The 15,462-nt window shown below is 45.1% G+C and overlaps 2 non-coding genes and 1 pseudogene across 2 annotated transcripts; all 3 read left to right on the plus strand.

Annotated features, from left to right (window-relative positions):
• Positions 1-5,098: 5,098 nt before the first annotated feature.
• LOC142681898 (U2 spliceosomal RNA) lies at positions 5,099-5,288 on the plus strand. Its single transcript, XR_012853727.1, has one exon. It is a non-coding gene; the product is annotated as a U2 spliceosomal RNA (small nuclear RNA).
• A 2,429-nt stretch (positions 5,289-7,717) lies between these two features.
• On the plus strand, positions 7,718-7,908 carry LOC142681863 (U2 spliceosomal RNA). The gene has a single exon (XR_012853702.1). It is a non-coding gene; the product is annotated as a U2 spliceosomal RNA (small nuclear RNA).
• Positions 7,909-14,499: 6,591 nt separating this feature from the next.
• Positions 14,500-14,670, plus strand: LOC142681889 (U2 spliceosomal RNA; annotated as a pseudogene).
• Positions 14,671-15,462: the final 792 nt, after the last annotated feature.

Raw genomic sequence — 15,462 nt, forward strand, 5'->3', positions numbered from 1 at the left:
GCGGTTCGGCCTGGCCACGGAAATGGCAGGCTAAAGAACTCTGCACGATTTATCGTGGCAGAGGGTGGAGGCGGTCCACGTGGCGTGAAATTTTTAGTCAACACGATCTTGGAAGAACTACTGGCGGTCCACAAAAACGAGATTTTGGCTATCCAGGACTACCCGAAACGAGGAATATTTGATGTAACCTTTATGGGAGAAGGAATCCTCCGTGATGCCATGGACCGAGCTGAGAGGAGAAAAGGTGAACTCGTGGTAGCGGGAGTCCAGGTAGTAGAACATGCCTTTGAAATTACCAAACTCGTTGTGATTAAAATGTACTCCCCATATGTGAAGGATATGGAAGTGGCAGCATTTCTAGCTGCCTACTTCAAGAACGTCAAACTATTGGGGAGAGTTATGAACGAGTGTGGAGTGTGGACCGTCAAGTGGAAGTTTTTAGTGACTTTGATAAAGGACCCCTCCACCCAAGAAACGAGATTACCACCGGCTCGTTTTAAAATTGGAAATGTGAATGGCGACCTCTATTTTTCAGGGATGCCAAACTTCTGCAGGGCCTGCGGTACTTATGGACATACCAGTTTTAACTGCGATGTCACCTGTAGAAACTGTGGAAGCAAAGAGCACAATATGAGAGAGTGCTCACAAGAGAAAAAATGTAATTTTTGCCAAAAAACTGGTCATTTGTACTATTCTTGTCCCCATAGGTACCGAGGCGAAGAAAATGAGCAACCCGAGGCGCCCCCACGTGCTCCACCAGCGGACCAGTCCCACCCCCGGGGAGAGGAGCATGCCGGGGCCGCGAAGGAGCAGCGAGGCACCTGGGCTTCAGTGGTGCGGAGTAATGGAGCCAAAGCAGGTGCCTCGCAGCCAGCAACCTCTGAGGAAAGGAAGGAGCCCAGCGCCAATGACAAAAGGCAAGCTAAGCGGAAGGCGGAAAAGGAGCAGGCCACCAATGATACTGTGGCATCCCAGAGGGCTGGTTGTCCAGTGGGTGCCGGGCCTGCTCCTGTACCTGGGTCTCAGGAGTCTGACTCCGAGCAGGAGAACTGGGTAGCGGTGGGTCCCCGAAAAAAGGGAAAACAGGAGCGTGCTGGTAGGAGGGAATCAGGGGAGGAGCAGATGGACACATACGTGAAGAAAAGTGAGGCTCCTCCTAGGACCACCTCCTTGCCTGACCTGGTGAGGAGGGTGGGCACTGTTCCCTCCCAGATACCGGACACCCCGCCGTGTGCGCAACCTCCCCCTCTAAGACGGCGTCAACAGAGCCTGGGGGGAGAGGCGGGGCCCTTGGGGGACCCACCCGAAATGGACCTACGTGGTCACCCAGTGGAGACCCAGGTGACGCTAAGCGAGAGTGGGCTCCCCTTGTACGAGATAAGAGTTGCTGGCACGGCTCTCAGTGAAGGTAGTTCCTCTCCCTTTTCGTCCCTCTTTGCAGGCGATTCGGACGAGGGTGGGGATATGAGCGCAAACGAGAATTCTGGTAATGCTGGTGGAGGAAATGTCTGATTTTAAGTTCCACGAATATTTATTATTTTAAAATCAAGACGTTATTTTAATCTCCACAATGTCAGAAGTAAAGGGAATCTCCCTCAACGTGAGGGGCGCCAAGTCCAAAGTTAGAAGGGTTGCTCTCTTAAGCTTTTTAGCTGGCCTGGCAGCCTCTGTTTTTTTCCTGCAGGAGTGCGGCATTCCCCATATGATGAAGTACCATAAATACCAAGAGGATTGGAAGTATGGTCCATCAGTCTGGTCTGGATCTAACGAGTCCAGATCAGCAGGGGTCGCCATTCTTTTTAAGGGAAACGTTTTAATCGATTTTATCCAAGAGATTCTTCCAGGACGTATTTTATTGGTTAAGGCTTTTATTGACGGTGTGAAATGGCAGTTCTTAAATTTTTATGGCTCACCTGACAAAAATGAAAGAGAAGAAATGTTAGCGATTTTACCTCTTTTTATTAACACGACTGAGCCTTTTATCCTCGCAGGTGATTTTAATTGTATCCTGAGAGGGGAACGCCGGCTTACCAGTGCTACAAGCAGGAACTATGATAAGACCTCTGGACTGCTCAAAGATATGGTGGGTGATTTTAAGTTAAAAGACGTTTATAAAGAATGTAACAGGAGCAGTCCAGAGGAAGCCGGCGTTACCTGGAGCAACGCCACCTGTAGCTCCAGGATAGATTTTATATTTTGTAATGAGAATCTACTGCCTTTTAAATGTGAAGTTTTAACCAATGTTTTTTCTGATCACAAGCTTTTATCATTTTATGTAAAGCGTGATTTTAATAACATTATTAGTAAAAAGTCCTGGAAGTTAAATGTTTCCCTTTTAGATGATCCACAGGTTTTTACAGATTTTACTGAATTTTACAAAGAGAGTAGGCGGGTGAGAGACACGCGGGCTCCCATCACCACATGGTGGGAGAAAATGAAAAGGAAAATAAAAGAATTTTTTATTAAAAAAAGCGTGGCGAAAGCCAGAGAGAAGCAAGCTTTTTTTAAAATTCTCAACACCCGCCTACAGACCCTGTACAAGATGAGAGAGCACGAGATAGAGGTAAAAGACGACATCGCCAACTTAAAAAAAGAGATAGCTCAGTGCCTGGAGCAGAAAGGTAAAGAAATTATATTTCGTTCTAAAGTACAGCACGTGGAAGAGAACGAGACCTGCTCCAGGTACTTTTTTAAGAAAATGAACAATAAAAAAGCTATTCTTAAAAATATTGATGGGGTGTCGGATGTACAGGGTCTTTTAAGTAAAGTTCATGAGTTTTATACTGACCTTTTTAATGTGAAAACTGTGGATCGTGATTTTATGCGTGACTCGCTGAAGGAGATTACCACTGTTTTAGACCCTGTCTCCCAGAATTTTTTATTGCAGGAACTGTCGGAGCAGGAGATTTTAGAGACAGTGAAGAGTTTTAAAGCAGGTAAAGTTCCTGGCCCGGACGGTATACCCAGCGAGTTTTATGTCAAATTTTATGACATTTTAAAAGATGATCTCTTAAACCTTTTTACTGAAGTCTTTCATTCCAAGATGCTGCCTAAGTCCTGGCGGAAGGGTGAGGTCTCCTTGCTATACAAGAAAGGTGACATCGCAGTTTTAGAGAATTGGAGACCAATAACCCTTCTGAATAGTGACTACAAAATAATGGCAAAACTATGCGCAAACCGTTTAAAAGCCATAGTACCCCACATCATACACTCTAACCAGGTGTGTGGGGTGCCAGGCCGCAGCATCTGGGATAATATTAATTTAATAAAAGATGCGATTGAAGACACAAAATCTAGAAACGGAAAATTAGCCATTTTATCCATAGATTTTCAAAAAGCTTTTGACCGAGTATCGCACTTTTATCTTTTTAAGGTTTTAGAGCGGATGGGTATACCTGAAGGTTTTTTACTATCTATTAAAGCCTTTTATAAAGATTGCACAAGCAAAATTTTAGTAAATGGTTTTAAGACACAGGACGTTCTTTTAAACTCTGGGGTGAAGCAGGGGTGTCCCTTGTCCCCACTGCTTTTCATATGTGCACTAGAGCCTCTGCTATGCGCAATACGCCGTGATAAACAAATACGTGGAGTCCCCCTGCCGGGGGGAGGCGGCATAGAGGCTAAAGCAGTGGGGTACATGGATGATGTGGCGATACTTTGTAGGGACACCCTGTCGCTTCAGAAAGCCCTAAAACAAATTGAGTTTTATTGCTGTGCTTCCGGTTTTAGAATAAATTTCAGCAAAAGTAATATTTTAAGAATAGGAAGCATGGTTTTTAGAGACGTACCCGTTCCTGTGTCAGATACTATTAAAGTTTTAGGTATCTCCTTCAGTGAGCACGACAATGGTTTTATAAGTTGGGACATGGTGGCGCAGAAGGTAAACAATAAAATTTGTATGTGGAATATGAGGAAACTCACCATGGAGGGAAAAATTTTAATCATAAAAATGGTCATTTTACCCCTTCTTTTATATACGAGCATGGTGTTCCCTCCCCCAACAGTTTTATTACGAAAAATAACAAAAGCATGTTTTACCTTCTTTTGGAGTTCCAGGATGGAGAAATTGAAACGAGAAACGGTAATAAAGTCCAAACCAAAGGGTGGCAAAGATTTTCCTGATTTTAATAGGTTTCTTTTAATTAAGTTCTTTAGTTTCTGTTTTAATTCCCTTTTTAAAGAGCACTATTGGTCTTACTTTTTACGTTTTAATACTGGGTTTTTTATGCGGAGGTTTGGTTGGTTTAACATAATTTTATCCTCACCATACGCTTTTAAATTACCAGCTAACTACGTAATTTTAGAAAAAATAGTGGCTCTCTTCAATTTAAAAGGGAAGACCGTGAATGAACTTAAGAATAGCAAAAAACTAATAAAAGACCTGAGAGAGAGCGAGACGGTCAGCAATGTGGAGAATTTTAATACACAACGATGTGCTTTTATTTTCAAAATGATTAATGTGTTTTATCTTTTTAATACACAGATGGACCTGGCCTGGAGCTGCGTTCATCAATGTCTTCCATGCCGGGCATTCCAGTACAGAAGAGGATTCGCGAGGTCTGCCGTCTGCCCGAGGGAAGGCTGCCAGGCCGAGGAGACAATAAGACATATTTTTTGGACATGTGACTTTGCAAAAGAATTTTGGAAAAAAATATTCCCTCTTTTGGTGAAGATGGCAGACCTAAAGGACTTAAACTATGAGGATATTTTATATGGACTTTTTGGATGCCCAACCGCGAATCAGAAAATAATTGCATGGAAGACGATGAATTGCGCCAAAGAAGCTCTGTGGAAGGCCAGGAACATCCTTCTTTTTAAGCACGACGTTTTATCGATTGATGATGTTTTAGGTCTTTGTTTTAGTGAAATGTATATTTATTTTTTATTAGACAAAAAAAGGAATGCCACCCTTCTAAATAAATGGTTTGTGACTGACTGGAACTCCAAATAAATAAAGATTTGCCCCATGTCCCCCTACATAAATTTTAAGGAAATTTGATTTTACTATTGTTACAATGTAAAAAAATTTTTTATCTATCTATGTAACCAAAAAGTATTTTATTGTAAAATTGAATTTTTTTATCAATAAATCATTGACACCCCTGCAAAGGGGTAGCCAACTGAAAAAAAAAAAATCTGTTCTTATCAGTTTAATATCTGATACGTCCCCTATATGGGGACCATATATTAAATGGATTTTTAGAACAGGGAGATGGAAATAGAGCTTGCTCTGTCCACTCCACGCATTGACCTGGTATTGCAGTATTTCCAGGACCGGTGCACCCTTTCCTTATGTGTTTACTAAAATCAGATTCCAAAAGTGCTTTTTGTGTTTGCCATTGTTTTTGTCTTTCGGATGGGATCTCCCCTTTTAATCCCATTATTTCAACACCTGTTGGACAATGCATTTGTACAGTCATGTGTGATAATGAGCTAATTTATTAAATGCAATTAATTAATACATTGCCACCTCTTGTTTTGTGTCGTCTGTGTTTCTGTGTTTCCGGCATTTCACATTGGAACAGCTCATTCACCTTCCTTGTCTTCTCTCCGCCCTCCCTCCTAGGTAGGTTAAAGAGCTGCACCTGAGCCAGCCACTGATTGATGCAGCACCATAGTCAAATAGTGGAGTGGAGTAGGGGAACAGCAAACAGCCATTAAAGCAGCCAGCCCGCCCGCCCGCCCGTCACAATGGACCTACCTGTGCAGGGGCGTAACTAGGAAAGACTGGGCCCCATAGCAAACTTTTGACTGGGGCCCCCCCTCCCCGGGTGTCACACAACCCCCCCTTGTAGATAGTGCCTTTTTTACAAACCCCCCCTTTTGATAACGCCATACAGCCCCCCTGTAGATAACGCCATACAGCCCCCTTTGTAGATATCTACAGAGGGGGCTGTATGGCGTTATCTACGGGGGGCTGTATGGCGTTATCTACAGGGGGACTGTATGGCGTTATCTACAGAGGGGGCTGTATGGCGTTATCTAGAGGGGGCTGTATGGCGTTATCTAGAGGGGGCTGTATGGCGTTATCTACGGGGGGGGGCTGTATGGCGTTCCCTACAGAGGGGGCTGTCTGGCGTTACCTACAGGGAGTCTGTATGGCGTTCCCTACAGGGGGGGTCTGTAGGGAACGCCATACAGCCCCCCCCTGTAGGGAACGCCATACAGCCCCCCCTGTAGGGAACGCCATACAGCGTCCCCCCCTGTAGGGAACGCCATACAGCGTCCCCCCTGTAGGGAACGCCATACAGCCCCCCCTGTAGGGAACGCCATACAGCGTCGTCCCCCTGTAGGGAACGCCATACAGAGTCACCCCCCTGTAGGGAACGCCATACAGCGTCACCCCCCTGTAGGGAACGCCATACAGCGTCACCCCCCTGTAGGGAATGCTATACAGCGTCACCCCCCTGTAGGGAACGCCATACAGCGTCCCCCCTCCCAAAAAAATGCGACCTACAGTGTGTCCTAATAAAAGACATGTATCCCCTATCCACAGGATAGGGGATACATGTGTGATCGCTGGCAGCGATAGGGAGAACGGGGGACTGAAAGTCCCCTGAAGTTCTCCATGACTAACCTCTGACTTCCGGCGTCTGTGTCGGCAGCTCTGTAGAAATGAATGGAGCGCTGGTCACGCATGCGCACAAGCGGGACCGGCGCTCCATTCATTTCTACGGAGCTGCCGACACAGACCCCGGAAGTCCGAGGTTTGTGATGGAGAACTTCAGGGGACTTTCAGTCCCCCATTCTCCCTATCGCTGCCAGCGATCACACATGTATCCCCTATCCTGTGGATAGGGGATACATGTCTTTTGTTTAATGGCAGAGCGGGGAGATACCTCCCTGCTCTGCCGTACTGTTCAGTGGCGTCCCGCTGTAGCAGCCATAGCGGCTGCTAGCGGAGCCTCCGGCCATGGTGGGGGCCCGTGCCGGAGGGCGACACGGGCCCCCTCATGCCGCGGGCCCCGTAGCAGCCGCTACTGCTGCTACGGCGGTAGTTACGCCACTGTACCTGTGTACACTAGATGGATGTGATGGAATGTACTGTGGTCCCTACATTTCAAGAAGAAGTAAGAATTGCAGTTGCAACAAACCCTTGCTTGCCTACAAAGAGAGCAGCAATTTGGATTTGTTACTATGTTACCTGGAAGAATAACAAACTGTGCAAGGATGGAGGTTGTAGGAGCAAGGAGAACAAGTTGTCTGTAAAGTTGGTGGATGCCTATTTTCCATTTTGCAGTCCCTTGTCTCCCTCTTGTGGCCTCCTGGAGGCAACTAGCTGTGCAAAAAAAAGACAGCCTGGGGGCCGGCTGTTGCAGTGTTGCCCTCTCAGGCAACACTGAGTGATTGACTGAGCCGCACCGTCTTATATAAAGTTCAGACGGAACTTTGCACGTGTCATAGTGGAGACCTCAGGAGCCAGAGCCAGCTTTCTGACATCATAATGGGGCCTCAGAGATAAAAGCCTGGGCCCAGGCAGTGTTGGTCAGTGCTGCTCAGCAGGCAGCACTGGACTGGATTAAAGCTGATACAAGGTGTGAAAGGAGAAGGGGTGGCAGTGGGCATGCACTTACTGCTGCTGCTGCTGCTGCCAGTGTTTGCACGGCAGGAGGGCATTTGGGCGTTGCCAGGAAGGCGTTTTTATGTCGATTCCTCCTCTTTCAGCACTGCATTGTGGTGCAAGCAAAAGAAGCAAAACGCGCGGCACGTTCGGGTTATCGCTTCTTGGCCTTTTGGCTAAGATCAAGTGTAGTATCTGTTCTTATCAGTTTAATATCTGATACGTCCCCTAACTGGGGACCATATATTAAATGGATTTTTAGAACAGGGAGATGGAAATAGAGCTTGCTCTGTCCACTCCACGCATTGACCTGGTATTGCAGTATTTCCAGGACCGGTGCACCCTTTCCTTATGTGTTTACTAAAATCAGATTCCAAAAGTGCTTTTTGTGTTTGCCATTGTTTTTGTCTTTCGGATGGGATCTCCCCTTTTAATCCCATTATTTCAACACCTGTTGGACAATGCATTTGTACAGTCATGTGTGATAATGAGCTAATTTATTAAATGCAATTAATTAATACATTGCCACCTCTTGTTTTGTGTCGTCTGTGTTTCTGTGTTTCCGGCATTTCACATTGGAACAGCTCATTCACCTTCCTTGTCTTCTCTCCGCCCTCCCTCCTAGGTAGGTTAAAGAGCTGCACCTGAGCCAGCCACTGATTGATGCAGCACCATAGTCAAATAGTGGAGTGGAGTAGGGGAACAGCAAACAGCCATTAAAGCAGCCCGCCCGCCCGCCCGTCACAATGGACCTACCTGTGTACACTAGATGGATGTGATGGAATGTACTGTGGTCCCTACATTTCAAGAAGAAGTAAGAATTTCAGTTGCAACAAACCCTTGCTTGCCTACAAAGAGAGCAGCAATTTGGATTTGTTACTATGTTACCTGGAAGAATAACAAACTGTGCAAGGATGGAGGTTGTAGGAGCAAGGAGAACAAGTTGTCTGTAAAGTTGGTGGATGCCTATTTTCCATTTTGCAGTCCCTTGTCTCCCTCTTGTGGCCTCCTGGAGGCAACTAGCTGTGCAAAAAAAAAGACAGCCTGGTGGCCGGCTGTTGCAGTGTTGCCCTCTCAGGCAACACTGAGTGACTGACTGAGCCGCACCGTCTTATATAAAGTTCAGACGGAACTTTGCACGTGTCATAGTGGAGACCTCAGGAGCCAGAGCCAGCTTTCTGACATCATAATGGGGCCTCAGAGATAAAAGCCTGGGCCCAGGCAGTGTTGGTCAGTGCTGCTCAGCAGGCAGCACTGGACTGGATTAAAGCTGATACAAGGTGTGAAAGGAGAAGGGGTGGCAGTGGGCATGCACTTACTGCTGCTGCTGCTGCTGCTGCTGCCAGTGTTTGCACGGCAGGAGGGCATTTGGGCGTTGCCAGGAAGGCGTTTTTATGTCGATTCCTCCTCTTTCAGCACTGCATTGTGGTGCAAGCAAAAGAAGCAAATCCTGTCTTGCTTCCTCTCCGGCCTTTATTCACCTCCCGCTTAGTAGCTGTGAGTGTGTGTGAGCCTGCAGGGCCCCATGGAATTGCCTAGGAGTAGGCTGAATCGCTGCAAGGGGTGAACAGCAGTATTGGGCAGGCTCGGTCAACGCGCGGCCCGTTCGGGTTATCGCTTCTCGGCCTTCTGGCTGAGATCAAGTGTAGTGCTGTTTATTCGTATCAGTACTGCCTTGGTCTTGGTTGGGAGGTGCTCCGGTACCCTCTCTCTCGGCCTCGGGGGATCGTCCAGGTTCGCCTGGACTTCACCCCCGTGCTGCTATTTGGGAGAGAGGCTTAGTCCGTAGCAACGAGTTGCGATCCCCCCCAGCCCCTTGGTCTCCTTAACCCAAGGGGTGCAGCGAAAGCTGTGCGGTTCGACCTGGCTACGCAAATGGCAGGCGAACCTGATGCGGTGCCGGTATACGCCCGGCTAAGGAATTCTGCACGATTTATCGTGGCAGAGGGTGGAGGCGGTCCACGTGGTATCAAATTCTTGGTCCATACCATTTTGGAAAATCTGCTGGCGGTCCACAAAACGAGGAATTTATGATGTCACCTTCATGGGTGAAGGAATACTCCGTGATGCTATGGACAGAGCTGAGAGGAAACAAGGTGAACTCGTGACAGCGGGAGTCAAGGTAGTAGAGCATGAATTTGAAATAACCAAACTCGTGGTGATTAAGATGTATTCCCCATATGTGAGAGATATGGAAGTGGCAGCATTTCTAGCTGCCTACTTCAAAAATGTCAAGCTCATGGGGAGAGTGATGAACGAGTGTGGAGTGTGGACCGCCAAATGGAAGTTTTTAGTCACGCTGATAAAGGACCCCTCCACCCAGGAAACGAGGTTACCACCGGCTCGTTTTAAAATTGGAAATGTGAATGGCGACCTCTACTTCTCAGGGATGCCAAACTTCTGCAGGGCTTGCGGTACCTATGGACATACCAGTTTTAACTGCGATGTCACCTGTAGAAACTGTGGAAGCAAAGAGCACAATATAAGGGAGTGCATAGGAGAAAAGAAATGTAATTTTTGTCAAAAAACTGGTCACCTGTATTTTTCTTGTCCTCATAGGTACCGAAGCGGAGAAGAAGAGCAACCCGGGGCGCCCCCACGTGCTCCACCAGCAGATCAAACCCGTCCTCAGGGAGAGGAACAGACCAGCCACAGGACAGAGGAGAGAGGTACCTGGGCTTCAAAGGTGCGAGGGACTGGAGCCAAAACAGGTACCTCGCAGCCAGCAACCTTGGAGGATAAAAGGGAGTCTAGCGCAAAAGAAAAACGTCAGGCAAAACGGAAGGTTGAAAAGGAACAGGGCGGAAAAACTGAGGCATCCCAGAAGGCTGGTTGCTCAGGGGGTGCCGGGCCTGCTCCAAGCCCTGGGTCTCTGGCATCCTCGTCGGATGAAGAGGACGAGGTGCCGGTGGGTCCCCGAAAAAAAGGGAGGCAAACGAGAGTCAGTAGGGGGGAGACAGGGGAGGAGCAGATGGACACTACAGTGAAAAGCGATGTGGCTCCTCCTAGGACCCCCTCCTCGCCGCGACTGGTGAGGAGGGCGGGCACTGTTCCCCCTGTGGTAACTGACACCCCACCTTGTGCGCAACCTCCCCCTCCAGAAGAGCCTGCACGGCCCCAGGGGGGAGGTGCGAGCCCCCTAGGGGACCCACCCGATCTAGATGGTCAACCACTTGAGACCCAGGGAGGCCTGACTGCGTTTGGGCTCCCGATGCACAGAAGTTTGGTTGCTGGCGCTATCCTCAGCGAAGGCAGTTCCTCTCCCGCGTTTTCCCTCATTACAAACGATTCAGATGGGGGCGGGTATATAAGTTCCAGCGAGATTTTTGGTATTGCTGGTGGAGAAAATATCTGATTTTAAAATACGCTAATATTTATTATTTTAAAATCAAAATCCGCCTTAAATCTCCACAATGTCTGAGCTAAAGGGAATATCCCTCAACGTGAGGGGCGCCAAGTCCAAAGTTAGAAGGGTTGCTCTCTTCAATTATTTATCTTGCCTGGCAGCCTCTGTTTTTTTCCTGCAGGAGTGCGGCATTCCCCATATGATGAAGTACAATAAATATAAAGAGGATTGGAAGTATGGTCCATCAGTCTGGTCTGGATCAAATGAGTCCAGATCAGCAGGGGTCGCCATTCTTTTTAAGGGAAACGTTTTTATTGATTTTATTCAAGAGATTCTTCCAGGACGTATTTTATTGGTTAAAGCTTTTATTGACGGCGTAAAATGGCAGTTTTTAAATTTTTACGGCTCACCTGACAAAAATGAGAGAGCAGAGATGCTAGAAATGTTACCTCTTTTTATTAATACAACTGAGCCTTTTATCCTCGCAGGTGATTTTAACTGTATCCTGAGGGGGGAACGCCGGCTTACCAGTGCTACAAGTAGGAATTACGATAAGACCTCTGGACTGCTCAAAGATATGGTGGGTGATTTTAAATTAACTGATGTGTACAAAGAATGTAATAGGAGCAGCCCAGAGGAAGCCGGCGTTACCTGGAGCAACGCCACCTGTAGCTCCAGGATAGATTTTATTTTTTGTAATGAGAATGTACTGCCTTTTAATTGTGAAGTTTTAACTAATGTTTTTTCAGATCACAAGCTTTTAACATTTTATGTAAAGCGTGATTTTAATAAACCGGTGTGTAAGAAGTCCTGGAAGTTAAATGTTTCCCTTTTAGATGATCCACAGGTTTTTACTGATTTTATTGAATTTTACAAAAAATGCAGGCGGGGGAGAGACATGCGTACTCCCATCAGTGCTTGGTGGGAGAAAATGAAAAAAAGAATAAAGGAATTTTTTATTAAAAAGAGCGTGGCGAAAGCCAGAGAAAAACATGTTTTTTTTAAAATTCTCAGCACCCGCCTGCAGACCCTGTACAAAATGAGAGATAATGAAATTGACGTTAAAACTGACATCACTAACTTAAGAAAAGAAATAGCCCAGTGCCTGGAGCAGAAAGGCAAAGAAATCATTTTCCGTTCCAAAATTCAACATGTGGAGGAGAATGAGACCTGCTCCAGGTACTTTTTTAAAAAAATTAACAATAAAAAGGCTATTATTAAAAATATTGAAGGTGTGTCAGATGTACAGGGTATTTTAAGTAAAGTTCATGAGTTTTATGCTGACCTTTTTAGTGTTAAAACTGTGGATCATAATTTTATGCGTGACTCACTGAAGGAGATTACTACTGTTTTAGACCCTGTCTCCCAGAATTTTTTATTACAGGAGCTGACGGAGCAGGAGGTTTTAGAAACGGTAAAGAGTTTTAAAGCCGGAAAAGTTCCCGGACCGGACGGTATACCCAGTGAGTTTTATGTCAAATTTTATGACATTTTAAAAGAGGATCTTTTTAGCCTTTTTTATGAAGTTTTTAATTCCAAGATGCTGCCTAAGTCCTGGCGGAAGGGTGAGGTCTCCCTGCTACATAAGAAAGGTGACATCGCAGTTTTGAAGAACTGGAGACCAATAACCCTTCTGAATAGCGACTATAAAATAATGGCAAAAGTGTGCGCAAATAGATTAAAAGCCATAATACCCCACATTATACACTCTAACCAGGTGTGTGGGGTGCCAGGCCGCAGCATCTGGGATAATCTTAACCTGATAAAAGATGTGATTGAGGACACGAGGTCTAGAAAAGGTAAATTAGCCATTTTATCTATAGACTTCGAGAAGGCGTTCGACCGTGTCTCTCATTTTTATCTTTTTAAGGTTTTAGAGCGTATGGGTATACCTGAAGGATTTTTATTATCACTTAAAGCCTTTTATAAAGATTGCACAAGCAAAATTTTAGTGAATGGTTTTAAGACACAGGACGTGATTTTAAACTCAGGGGTGAAGCAGGGGTGTCCCTTGTCCCCACTGCTTTTTATTTGCGCATTAGAGCCTCTACTGTGTAAAATTCGCCGCGATAAGTGTATCCGTGGAGTCCCCCTGCCCGGGGGAGGCGGCGTAGAGGCCAAAGCAGTGGGGTACATGGATGATGTGGCGGTTTTATGTAGGGACGCCCTGTCGCTTCAGAGAACCCTTAGGCAAATCGAGTTTTATTGCTGTGCTTCTGGTTTTAAAGTAAACTTCAGCAAGAGTCATATTTTAAACATAGGAAGCATGGCTCTTAGAGATATACCGGTTCCTGTGTCTGATAATATTAAAATTTTAGGTGTCTCCTTCAGTGAGTACGACAATGGTTTTATCAGTTGGGACATGGTGGCGCAGAAGGTAAATCAAAAAATATGCATGTGGAACATGAGGAAACTTACCATGGAGGGAAAAATTTTAATAATTAAAATGATAATTTTACCTTTGCTTTTATACTTAAGCATGGTTTTCCCTCCTCCCACGGTTTTATTAAGAAAAATTACTAAAGCTTGTTTTACCTTCTTTTGGAGTTCCAGAATGGAGAAACTTAAACGTGAGACGGTAATGAAAATCAAACCAAAGGGTGGCAAAGACTTTCCAGATTTTAATAGGTTTCTTTTAATCAAGTACTTTTGTTTCTGTCTTAATTCTCTTTTTAAACAACATCATTGGTCTTATTTTCTACGTTTTAATACTGGGTTTTTTATGCGAAGGATGGGGTGGTTTGAAATTGTTTTAACCTCACCTTATGCTTTTAATCTACCAGCAAATTACGTGATTTTAGAGAAAATAGTGGCCTTGTTTAATTTTAAAGGGAAAAATTTTAATGACATGATAAACAGTAAGAAACTTATAAAAGACATAAGAGGAAATGAAGTCGTCACTAATATTGAAAATTTTAATAATGAACGCTGTGCTTTTATCTTCAAAATGGTTAATGTGTTTTATCTTTTTAATACACAGATGGACCTGGCCTGGAGCTGCGTTCATCAATGTCTTCCATGCCGGGCATTCCAATTCAGGAGAGGATTCGCGAGGTCTGCCATCTGTCCGAGGGAAGGCTGCCAGGCTGAGGAGACCGTGCGTCATATTTTTTGGACTTGCGATTTTACTAAACATATTTGGATAAAGATATTCCCTCTAATGAAGAAGATGGCAGACCTAAAGGACTTGAGTTACGAAATGATTTTATATGGACTCTTTGGATGTCCAACCGCGAACCAAAAGACTATTGCATGGAAGACGATGAACTGCGTAAAAGAAGCTCTGTGGAAGGCCAGGAACATCCTGATTTTTAAGCACGATGTTTTATCTGTTGACGATGTTTTAGGTCTTTGTTTTAGCGAGATGTACATTTATTATTTATTAGATAAAAAAAGAAATGCCACCCTTTCAAATAAATGGTTTGTAAAAGAATGGAACTCCAATATATAAGAAATTGCCACCATGTCCCCTTTTATGTGTTCTTATGTAAACTGATTTTATTACTGTAATTCATTGTAAAAAGCTGTAATTTATTGTAAATGTTTTTTGAATTTTAAGTAATAAATCATTGACACCCCCGCGAGGGGGTAGCCAACTTAAAAAAAAAAATCTGTTCTTATCAGTTTAATATCTGATACGTCCCCTATCTGGGGACCATATATTAAATGGATTTTTAGAACAGGGAGATGGAAATAGAGCTTGCTCTGTCCACTCCACGCATTGACCTGGTATTGCAGTATTTCCAGGACCGGTGCACCCTTTCCTTATGTGTTTACTAAAATCAGATTCCAAAAGTGCTTTTTGTGTTTGCCATTGTTTTTGTCTTTCGGATGGGATCTCCCCTTTTAATCCCATTATTTCAACACCTGTTGGACAATGCATTTGTACAGTCATGTGTGATAATGAGCTAATTTATTAAATGCAATTAATTAATACATTGCCACCTCTTGTTTTGTGTCGTCTGTGTTTCTGTGTTTCCGGCATTTCACATTGGAACAGCTCATTCACCTTCCTTGTCTTCTCTCCGCCCTCCCTCCTAGGTAGGTTAAAGAGCTGCACCTGAGCCAGCCACTGATTGATGCAGCACCATAGTCAAATAGTGGAGTGGAGTAGGGGAACAGCAAACAGCCATTAAAGCAGCCAGCCCGCCCGCCCGCCCGTCACAATGGACCTACCTGTGTACACTAGATGGATGTGATGGAATGTACTGTGGTCCCTACATTTCAAGAAGAAGTAAGAATTGCAGTTGCAACAAACCCTTGCTTGCCTACAAAGAGAGCAGCAATTTGGATTTGTTACTATGTTACCTGGAAGAATAACAAACTGTGCAAGGATGGAGGTTGTAGGAGCAAGGAGAACAAGTTGTCTGTAAAGTTGGTGGATGCCTATTTTCCATTTTGCAGTCCCTTGTCTCCCTCTTGTGGCCTCCTGGAGGCAACTAGCTGTGCAAAAAAAAGACAGCCTGGGGGCCGGCTGTTGCAGTGTTGCCCTCTCAGGCAACACTGAGTGACTGACTGAGCCGCACCGTCTTATATAAAGTTCAGACGGAACTTT

Source organism: Rhinoderma darwinii, assembly GCF_050947455.1.
Source record: "Rhinoderma darwinii isolate aRhiDar2 chromosome 2 unlocalized genomic scaffold, aRhiDar2.hap1 SUPER_2_unloc_60, whole genome shotgun sequence".
NCBI lineage: Eukaryota > Metazoa > Chordata > Amphibia > Anura > Rhinodermatidae > Rhinoderma > Rhinoderma darwinii.